The 11,059-nt window shown below is 51.2% G+C and overlaps 1 long non-coding RNA gene across 1 annotated transcript; it reads left to right on the forward strand.

Moving 5' to 3' along the window:
- The first annotated feature begins 2,527 nt into the window (after window positions 1-2,527).
- Window positions 2,528-6,618, forward strand: LOC140910902 (uncharacterized). The gene is made up of 2 exons (XR_012158790.1): window positions 2,528-2,690; window positions 5,401-6,618. It is a non-coding gene; the product is annotated as an uncharacterized lncRNA (long non-coding RNA).
- Window positions 6,619-11,059: the final 4,441 nt, after the last annotated feature.

Here is an 11,059-nt window from a genome sequence, read left to right on the forward strand (position 1 = left end):
CCTTCTCCTCTGGGTCTCCCCCCGGCCATATGCCTCTGTCCCCCTCTTCCCGCTGGGCTCCCCCCAGCTGTCTGCCTCTGTCCCCCTCTTCCAACCTCTGCCCCCCAGCTGTCTGTCTCTGTCCCCCTCTTCCTGCCCCTTCTCCTCTGGGTCTCCCCCCAGCCATATGCCTCTGTTCCCCTCTTCCTGCCCTCTTCCCCTGGGGTCCCCCCCAGCTGTCTGCCCCTGCCCCCCTCTTCCAGCCTCTGCCCCCCCAGCTGTCTGTCTCTGTCCCCCTCTTCCTGCCCCTTCTCCTCTGTGTCTCCCCCCGGCCATATGCCTCTCTCCCCCTCTTCCTGCCCTTTTCCGCTGGGGTCCTCACTAGCTGTCTGCCCCCGCCCCCCTCTTCCAGCCTCTGCCCCCCAGCTGTCTATCTCTGTCCCCCTCTTCCTGCCCCTTCTCCTCTGTGTCTCCCCCCGGCCATATGCCTCTGTCCCCCTCTTCCTGCCCTTTTCCGCTGGGGTCCTCACTAGCTGTCTGCCCCCGCCCCCCTCTTCCAGCCTCTGCCCCCCAGCTGTCTATCTCTGTCCCCCTCTTCCTGCCCCTTCTCCTCTGTGTCTCCCCCCGGCCATATGCCTCTGTCCCCCTCTTCCTGCCCTTTTCCGCTGGGCTCCCCCCAGCTGTCTGCCTCTGCCCCCCTCTTCCAGCCTCTGCCCCCCAGCTGTCTGTCTCTGTCCCCCTCTTCCTGCCCCTTCTCCTCTGGGTCTCCCCCCAGCCATATGCCTCTCTCCCCCTCTTCCTGCCCTTTTCCCCTGGAGTCCCCCCCAGCTGTCTGCCTCTGCCCCCCAGCTGTCTGTCTCTGTCCCCCTCTTCCTGCCCCTTCTCCTCTGGGTCTCCCCCCAGCCATATGCCTCTGTCCCCCTCTTCCTGCCCGCTTCCCCTGGGGTCCCCCCAAGCTGTCTGCCCCTACCCCCCTCTTCCAGCCTCTGCCCCCCCAGCTGTCTGTCTCTGTCCCCCTCTTCCTGCCCTTTTCCGCTGGGGTCCCCACCAGCTGTCTGCCCCTGCCCCCCTCTTCCAGCCTCTGCCCCCAGTTGTCTATCTCTGTCCCCCTCTTCCTGCCCTCTTCCCCTGGGGTCCCCCCCAGCTGTCTGCCCCTGCCCCCCTCTTCCAGCCTCTGCCCCCCCAGCTGTCTGTCTCTGTCCCCCTCTTCCTGCCCCTTCTCCTCTGTGTCTCCCCCCGGCCATATGCCTCTCTCCCCCTCTTCCTGCCCTTTTCCGCTGGGGTCCTCACTAGCTGTCTGCCCCTGCCCCCCTCTTCCAGCCTCTGCCCCCCAGCTGTCTATCTCTGTCCCCCTCTTCCTGCCCCTTCTCCTCTGTGTCTCCCCCCGGCCATATGCCTCTGTCCCCCTCTTCCTGCCCTTTTCCGCTGGGATCCCCACCAGCTGTCTGCCCCTGTCCCCCTCTTCCAGCCTCTGCCCCCAGCTGTCTATCTCTGTCCCCCTCTTCCTGCCCCTTCTCCTCTGTGTCTCCCCCCGGCCATATGCCTCTGTCCCCCTCTTCCTGCCCTTTTCCGCTGGGCTCCCCCCAGCTGTCTGCCCCTGCCCCCCTCTTCCAGCCTCTGCCCCCCCAGCTGTCTGTCTCTGTCCCCCCTTCCTGCCCCTTCTCCTCTGTGTCTCCCCCCGGCCATATGCCTCTCTCCCCCTCTTCCTGCCCTTTTCCGCTGGAGTCCCCCCCAGCTGTCTGCCTCTGCCCCCCAGCTGTCTGTCTCTGTCCCCCTCTTCCTGCCCTTTTCCGCTGGGATCCCCACCAGCTGTCTGCCCCTGTCCCCCTCTTCCAGCCTCTGCCCCCAGCTGTCTATCTCTGTCCCCCTCTTCCTGCCCCTTCTCCTCTGTGTCTCCCCCCGGCCATATGCCTCTGTCCCCCTCTTCCTGCCCTTTTCCCCTGGAGTCCCCCCCAGCTGTCTGCCCCTGCCCCCCTCTTCCAGCCTCTGCCCCCCCAGCTGTCTGTCTCTGTCCCCCCTTCCTGCCCCTTCTCCTCTGTGTCTCCCCCCGGCCATATGCCTCTGTCCCCCTCTTCCTGCCCTTTTCCCCTGGAGTCCCCCCCAGCTGTCTGCCCCTGCCCCCCTCTTCCAGCCTCTGCCCCCCCAGCTGTCTGTCTCTGTCCCCCCTTCCTGCCCCTTCTCCTCTGTGTCTCCCCCCGGCCATATGCCTCTCTCCCACTCTTCCTGCCCTTTTCCCCCAGCTGTCTGCCCTGTCCTCCTGCCCTTTCCCCCCAGGGTCCCCCCCAGCTGCCTTTCTCTGCCCTTCTCTTCCTGCCCCTTCCCTCCTGGAGTCCCCCCAGGTATCTGCCCCTGCCCCCTCACAGTCCCTCCCCAGGGGTCTCCCCCCGCTCCCCTCTTCCCGCCCTAGGATCTTCCCACGTGTCTGCCCCACCCCCTCTGGCTGCTTTCCCTCAGCCCCGCCCAACTGCCTACTCCTGCCCCGCCCCCAACCTGCGCGGGGCCCGGGTCGCCCCCCTCCCGTGGCCATAGAGATACGGCCCAGCGGGCCTGCCCCCGTGGCGCCGCTCTGTGCCGCCCAGCGCCCCGCGTCTCTATAGCCGTGGGCGAAGGCGGCGTTCGATCATGGGAGGCGACGGTCCTCCGGGACCATAGAGCTGCTGCCTAGAGCGCCCCCTCAGCGCGAGTCGAGGGGCGGACGGGCCCCGCCCCGGGTAAAGGCGGGAGATGCTGGGTGGGGGTCGGAGGCTGCTGCGTCACAGGGCATCCAGCGGGTGGGGGGGGGGGCGCTGTCCACTGGCCCCCCTCCCCCCAGCCAGGGGTCGGAGGGGGAGGGGTGCCGCCTCGCCCCCGCCCCCAGCCAGGGGTGCTACTGCCCCCCCCAGCCAGGGGTGGGAGGGGGAAGCTATGGGGGGAGGGGTGCTGCTGCCGCCCCCCAGCCAGGGGTGGGAGGGGGAAGCTATGGGGGGAGGGGTGCTGCTGCCGCCCCCCCCAGCCAGGGGTGGGAGGGGGAAGCTATGGGGGGAGGGGTGCTGCTGCCCCCCCCAGCCAGGGGTGGGAGGGGGAAGCTATGGGGGGAGGGGTGCAGCTGCCCCCCCCCAGCCAGGGGTGGGAGGGGGAAGCTATGGGGGGAGGGGTGCAGCTGCCCCCCCCCAGCCAGGGGTGGGAGGGGGAAGCTATGGGGGGAGGGGTGCTGCTGCCCCCCCCAGCCAGGGGTGGGAGGGGGAAGCTATGGGGGGAGGGGTTCAGCTGCCCCCCCCCAGCCAGGGGTGGGAGGGGGAAGCTATGGGGGGAGGGGTTCAGCTGCCCCCCCCCAGCCAGGGGTGGGAGGGGGAAGCTATGGGGGGAGGGGTGCAGCTGCCCCAGCCAGGGGTCGGAGGGGAGTTGTGAGGCTGGGGGGGATGCTGCTGCCCCAGCCATTTGTGTGCGGGGGTGCTGGTTTCCCAAGTCAGGGGGATCAGGGAGGGATCATGCCCCTCTGCTTTTAGCTGCACCCCAACCCCTACTCCCTGTTACCTTCATCCCCATCCCCTGCATCTTCCAACCTCCTGGGACTCCCCCACTCGAAACCCCAGCGTCTGTGGTGCTCCCATCTGCCAATTTCCACCTCCTGCTTCTGTGCCCTTGTCCTGGTTCTCCTGTTCCTCTTCTACGCTAGCCCTGTAAGCTCTCAGTTATGTCTGCGGGGGCTCTGCGTATTGTCTGCTCCAGGGGTGCCCTGATAACAGGCTGCTGCTGCTCTTTGCTCAGTCACATTGCTGACATCACAAGCCTTTGAAGGCCCAGAGTAACTCTTTGAGCACCCCTGGGTGCTCCTCCTGACAATTCTGTTTGAGTGCACCTGCCTCACCCCAGCCTCATCTCAAGGCACTGCATGCTCAGGCAATATGGGCATGATGAAATAGCAGCACTAAATGTCCCCTACATAACCAGCTCCCACTTGACTCTGAATGGCTGCATTGGAGCCAATCCAAGCTTTAAAAGCTGTTAGCCTTAGCCCTTCTGTAGATTGCCTCACAAGGTTGCGGGAGTTGTGTTCAGTGCTAGTGAAGCCCAGGTGGAAGGTACTATGGAAAGGCTACTGGTAAGTATTACTGACGCCTAGAGACTATGGTGTTGGATGCAGTAGAAAATGTGGGGTGTGTGTGTGTGAGAGAGAGAGACAGACACACACACACACACACACACACACACACACTATTATTATTAAAGTAATTTGCTTCCCCAGAAAGGATTTCAACCTGGCCTCTGCCTGTAAAGGGAGCGCTAGAGAACGGGCTGCTCTGCAAACCCTTTGCCACAGTCTCGTTCAAGGGAAAGAGGACTCCTGAGGAATTAGTAGAGCCCTTTATGGTTCACTGGAAAATATGACCATTTGTCCCAAGATTGTGCCCCTTAAATTCGGCCAGATAATCCAAGGTTCCATTTCCTCCCATTTGGTGCTTCGAGTCCCCACTTCCTTTCTAAGCAAAGGCTCCTATTATGGAAGCATCCTGCTAGTGATGAACTTGATGCGTCCATTACGTCTGTCGCCAAGAAAACCATCCCAGGCTTTTGCTCACTCATAGCTAGATCCAACTCCCGGACTCTACCCAAGTTGAAAGGGCCAGTGTGTCACCTCCTTGCACTTTTTCCCTTCCAACCCATGATGCGTTTATAATACCCATCTGTCACCTACTTAATAGAGGAGAAGGTCATTTCCTTTTGGCCTTTTCTCCCTGGGATTTCTTTTTCCCCCTTCATTTTATTTATTTTTTATTTATGACTTTATTGAAAAGCTGCACGACCCCTAGAGAGAGATGATGTGGCTAACCTCGCTCCAACAGAAGCACAGAGCTTTATAGGTTGGTCTCACGGGGGGTTCCATATGGCAGGGCAGGTCATTCATACTAAGTGTACTTTCCATTCTGCTCCAGGACTGAGTTTCACGTTACTCACTTTGTTTTAACTTTAGCTGAACTCCTGGAAAGTTTCTTTTTAAAGGTTTTGTGTGTGTGCGTGCATGTAGAAAGGGTATTTTCTGAACACGGCCCCTAGAGAGACCTTGCTTGTGAAATGAAACGGGCTGCAGGAGCGGGTTTGCTTCCCCTTGTTCTGACTGAGGTATGGCTTTAATTTACAAGTCAAGAGTAGGCTTCAGGCTTTGGTCCTATTCACAGCATTTCTAACAAGGGGCAGCTGCACTTGGGAAATTTAAAGGGACAATGGCAGATCAGTTTGGTCCAACGTTTAGGTAAAGTTTTACTGAACTATAAAATTTTCATGAATTATTTTTAAAATAAATATTAGAACAAGAGTTTTGGGTTGTTATTGTTTGGACTCAGACATTCCCCTGCATGATCCTAGGAGGTGTTGAGGGCCTATTCATCTTGTGTAACCCACCGTTCAATGTGTTACACTTCCTTCTCTATTTCTGATCCACAGGTTTTAGGAGTCTGTTACAGCTGGCAGCTACAGGAATTAGTCAAGATGTGTAGTCGCTTGTGCTTTAGCTCTCAAGGTCCTGGATTGAGTCCCTGCTGAGGACCTAGGTAACAGTTGATACACCGGTGCCTATCAGATTCAAACAAGATGGTAAGGGATGCAACTCCATGCCTTGGGGTCACTAAGCCTCTGACTGCTAGATGCTGGGATGCGGGGAACGAGATGGATCACTTGATAATTGCCCTGTTCTAGTCATTCCTGTTGCAGCATCTGGCACTGGCCACTGTAGGAAGACAGGATACTGGTCTAGGCTAGATAGATGGACCATTGTTCTGGCATTTTTATATTCTTGTTTCCATTGACTTCAGCGGGTACCGATTTGCAATTTTTAGGAACATAGGAATTACCAGACTGTAGCACATCTGAGATCTTGGTAGTCCTGTCTCTGACCATGGCCAATGCCAGATGGTTCAGAGGAGGTGCAAGCACCTTGCAGTACGCAGATGTGGGATAATCTGCCCTTCACATGAGATCTCATCCTGGTCTCTAATACTTAGAAATTGACTTAAGCCCTGAAGCATTAGATCTGATATTTTGTCTACAATTCTGTTATAATTAATTATGACTCTGAATATTCTTGATAGCCATATAAATATCCAATCCCAATTTTAAGAAATGTAAATGTCCAATATAATGATAAATGTCCAGTCCCAATTCTGAGAATTTTCAAACATGACCGAAAAAAATGTTGAATAACAACTGAGTGGCAAATGGGTTTATGCTTAAAATTTTGATTTCTTTGAAGGTCTTTCCCTCCCCTCCCCAAAATATAAAGATTTTCTATTGATTTTAGACAGAAATGAAAATGTTCATCTATAGTAGATGACCTGTCATCATTTGACAGGTCAGATTCTCATTTATGGCATCTTTCATGCTTATTGAAAAGCTCTGCCTTGCAGGTTAGCTATGACAGCCTAAAATCAATAAACTTTTGAATGATATGAAAAGGATTGTGGTAGAAGGGTTTTTTTCTTTTTTTAAAAAGCAATTTATATGTATTTTAGTATTTTCAAATTGTAGTTATAATCTGAATAGTGATTTAAAAAAATAATGTCCTAGTGAGGTACCATTCTTATTTCCTCTCAATGATTTCTCAGCAAGATTACCAAATTTATCAAACTCAAAGGATGATTTTTCTAACTGCCAGCCCTGCAAACTGCACTGAAGATCTGAAAATTGCAATTCATTATTTATGTTGTAATAGAATGTAGAGGCCTCAGCCCCATTCTACTACATAGTGTACCAACATAGAGCAAAGAGACAGATGGTCCCTGCCCTGAAGAGTTTACTTAAACTGTGATCTCATCTTTTCTGAGCTAAAGCATATCTAATGTACCCTTGACTGAAGTACCTAGATGCAACTGATGGCATCAGTAATAAAAATTTTGCAATCAGAACTTAGCTAATGAGTCTGTTAAAGATGCGCAAGACCAGATCCTCCCATAAATGTGTTGTCTCTTCGGGGGATAACTGTAATAACTGGGAGGCAGATTGAGCATAGATATAGAGTTGAAGCTATTAGAGGAGGAAGAGACCTATGAAATCGTATCTCGTCTGTTTCAACCCGTCCTCTACTTGGCCAAACACAGGATAGTTCCCTGCAGCAACTCTCTGATGCTATGTCCAGTTCTATTTTTTCGACTCAAGCGACAAAACTTCCACCACTTCCCTGGGGAGACCATTCCACAATTACAGCATTAGAAAAATATTTCTAAATTTCTCTTTGCTATGTTGATTGGGGCCCAGTTTTTAATAACTTTTCTGAGTAAGCTGAAGATACTCTGTGCGATTTATCCCACCTACCCGGTTCTATATCCAGTGCTCATTTTGAACCCTCTGCCACCATCCATTCACAGATTAGCACATTTTGAGCTGTTGGGGGTGATTTCCACGACAGTGGATTTTGATGTAACCAGCAGAAATGATCCCTGAGCAGAACTGCTGGGAGACACTAGGGAGTAAGAACAGGGAACAGGAAGGAGAGGGAAGTTCTCTGAAGCTTCATTCTTAATATGGTCAATGTAGAGATTGGTTAAAAGCAGAACTCTCTGATCTGGACAACCCTGGACTTTGGGGAGGTTTAGATCTGAACCCCGCCTTCATACTGAGCAGTCCCTTCCATTATTGCTTAATCCAGTCAGGGATAGAGAGACCCTATGTGGTGACACTAGGCAGCAAAGGCTGTATTAATCATTGTGAGAGCTAGAGTACTACAGGGTATGTCCACCTGTGTCAAGCAGCCTCGATAACGAATACTCTTTATATCTGCCAGAAGGGATTTCTATTTCTTATCTTCAGTGGGAGATACTACGTGTTCTAATACTAACTCTCAAACCCTGTTTTATGGGTAAACTGGGAACTTCAGTCGCCAAGAGTGTTAATCCTGTACCTTTCACCAAGACTAAATTTATTTAAAAACGGAAAGGATTGCCATTTCTGCCTGGGATCAAATGTGATTAGGATACTGTTTTTTCAGTAAAAAGTCTGCATGTCTGCAGTGCAAAGAGGTACTGTGCTCAGTCATGGGCATGACTGATAGCAGCCTGCATGGTCTGTCTGAATAAGACTGCAAAGTTCTTGGGGCAGGGACCGTATGTTTACAGAGCACTGAGCTCACAGACGTCACTCAAATTATACATAATTATCTAACAAATTAACATATGAAATTCAAGTAAGATATCCTTGAACATATCCATAAAGAATCTCACAGACGTTAAGGAATATGACCTCTACAAGCTAAGGTTACATAAACAGTTCTGACACCTGAACGTTCATTTCACTCACTCAGACCATTCTCAAAGGCTCGCATCCAAACAATCTTAACTGTGTCGCTGGGTTTGTTAGTGTTTCAGGGCCTGATCCAGCTTCCTGTAAAGACAATGGTGGGCTTTCTTTTGCCTGTATTGGAAGCTGGATCAGGCTTCTATGCCCTTTCAGCATTATAAATCTGGATAATTGAGTATATTTGTTCTGAACTATCATGTTGGATGGACATGGCACGAGCAGTTCCTCTTTCAGTGTAATGAACCCAGTTTTATGATCTGGCATAAGAATGATGTTTAGTCTACGTTCAGTGCAGTGAGGTGAGAAGCTGGGGTGAGGGGAATTTGAGATGTGCAGGGCTATGGTGGCCAGAGAAAGAGGCGACTTTCCCCAGCTCCAGGGCTGTGGCTGCTGGGGAGAGATGACCCTCCTTCTCCGCCTCAGCTCTGTGGCTGCTGTGGCGGGGGAGAGCCCCCGCCTTCCCAACCCCAGATTGGGGGTTGCTGCGGTTGGGAGAGGGGGAGAGATCCCCCCCCTTCTCAGCCCTAGGCCGGGGGCTGCCATGGTGGGAGAGAGAGGGCACATCTATTGCATTAGAAAGGTAAGACTACTGTTATTAAACTATGAGTTGTGTGCTTTTATTTGTAGAACAAAAACACTTAATTATTATTATTATTATTTTTTTTTTATATAGCGCTTTTATCCAAAGCGCGTTACAATAATTATCTAACAGTACAAACAACACTTGGAAAGATCATTAAGTGGTCCGCCAAGACCCTCAGCAATTTTCAAATGGTCTGCGAAAAAAAAGTTTGAGAACCACTGCTCTAGCGCTTAAGCTGAAGAGCCAGCCTCTGTAGCTGGGGCTAGAACAGACTCTCATCCTGTGCAGGGGACCCACTGACATTGTAGTAGTAGTTTTTGATTGTGTTGCATCACATCTTTGTGTCATGTTGTGTTTGTAACCGTGTGCCTATGGAGTTGCCATGCTTCTGGCTTTAAGCTACGTATTGCTGAATGGGGAACAGAAAAGAATAGGTAATTTTTTGCTCCAGATTCCCATACCACTTGAAATAAAAGAGATTCTTATTAACGGTAACTCAAAGTAGAGTTTATATCCTCTTTGTAAGCTCCAACAACAATACAATCACAAGCACTTAGCTAGGTCCAATTCCATCCAGCAGGGGGCAGTAGGGCAAGAATACGAGCACACACACAGACACACAAAAGCAGGTCTGAATCCATCCAGCAGGAGGCAGTGGGGCACCCACATCTACATGCGCACAGAAGGGGATGGGTACATATGTACTAGCCAGTACATTATAAAGCGAGAGATTGTCAGGAAACTCCAGAGTCTGAATAAGGCTTTAAAAATAGTTGCTTTTAGGGATGGATGTGCAAGGCCTTTGGCAATGGAAGGTTGCAAGTGGAACCTACCTGCCCACTGGGTTTTGTTTCAAAGACTAAACCTACTGCCTCTTTCCCTGTGCACCGCTTTCCTAGGTACATCCTCCTGCCCCGCTCTGTCCAGGTTCCCCACGCACCCACATGCTGCTGAACAGCTCAGTGCCTTAGTTTCCCCTTTTGTACGATGGTGTAATATTTTCTGTCTCCCAGGGTATTAATTAGGGACTGGTTGTGCAGCCATTGGAAAAGGCAACATGTTCCATAACTGTTGTTACTAGTGGAACTGTTTGAACAGCAGGATCAAGCACTTTTTTGCATTGTGTTAAACGGATTCAAGTCCCTACCCCTGCTAGCATGCGAAGTTCCAAATTGCGTGGTTGAAATTTGAGTTTCCGCCACAAATGCAGTTAAAGTGCATGAGGCCTACTCTACTCTGTTTCTGCTTTTGAACTAATAAAATTTGCAGGGGAAAAAAGTGGGTTTGAACCCTTTCCAAAGCAGGTCAATTATCCCTGTGTAAACAGGTTTTTTAATTTATATTGACCTACTTACAATTTGCATTTTAATTACCATAATAGTTTCCCATAAAAGAATACTTTGAAAGACCAATGAAAAGGAATCCAGTACAGTTTCCAGTCTAGCCCCAGAACCCCTTTTGAGAAATTTCAGAGTAGCAGCCGTGTTAGTCTGTATCCGCAAAAAGAAAAGGAGTACTTGTGGCACCTTAGAGACTAACAAATTTATTTGAGCATGAGCTTTCGTGAGCTACAGCTCACTTCATCGGATGAATGTAGTGGAAAATACAGTGGGGAGATTTATATACACAGAGAAAGTCATATATTTTGAGAAAGTCAGCAGGAGAATGCAAAGCATCCCTGTCCCAGGATACAATTCCTGGATTTCCAGATACTAAAATGTTCTTAATTTGCTCTCTTTAAGGCACATGTTCTGTTCTGGTCTTGGTACAGAGGGCTAGTATGAGGCTACATGCCACTTAAGACCTAATTTAAGGATTTAAGAGGAATTTATGCCATGCATAGGCCTTGCAAATAGTCTTTCCCTGTGCACAGGGGTGAATTTCAACCTATGTGAGTTAAGAGGAGCCCACAGACAACTTTTAATTAGGGAACAAGAATGTAAAAAAATCTTTTGACCTGAGTGGTTGCCATGTACAAAAATTTTTAAAAGTGGGGTTTCTACATCAAAGGGTTAGAGCCATCGTCCCATGACTCCAGTTTTATGTTAGTGTGACTCTACTGTGAAGTTACACCAGTAAAAAATGGAGTCCGGCAAATTAATATGTGCCTCTGACACCTTTGCTGTCCCTGTGCTCCTGCTGGGGATTTTCCATGCTCTAGTCCCTCCATCATAACACAAGTACAAGGGGACATGCAGTGACATTGGAAGGTGGCAAATACAAAACAGACAG

This window comes from Lepidochelys kempii, chromosome 4 (genome assembly GCF_965140265.1).
Source record: "Lepidochelys kempii isolate rLepKem1 chromosome 4, rLepKem1.hap2, whole genome shotgun sequence".
Lineage (NCBI taxonomy): Eukaryota > Metazoa > Chordata > Testudines > Cheloniidae > Lepidochelys > Lepidochelys kempii.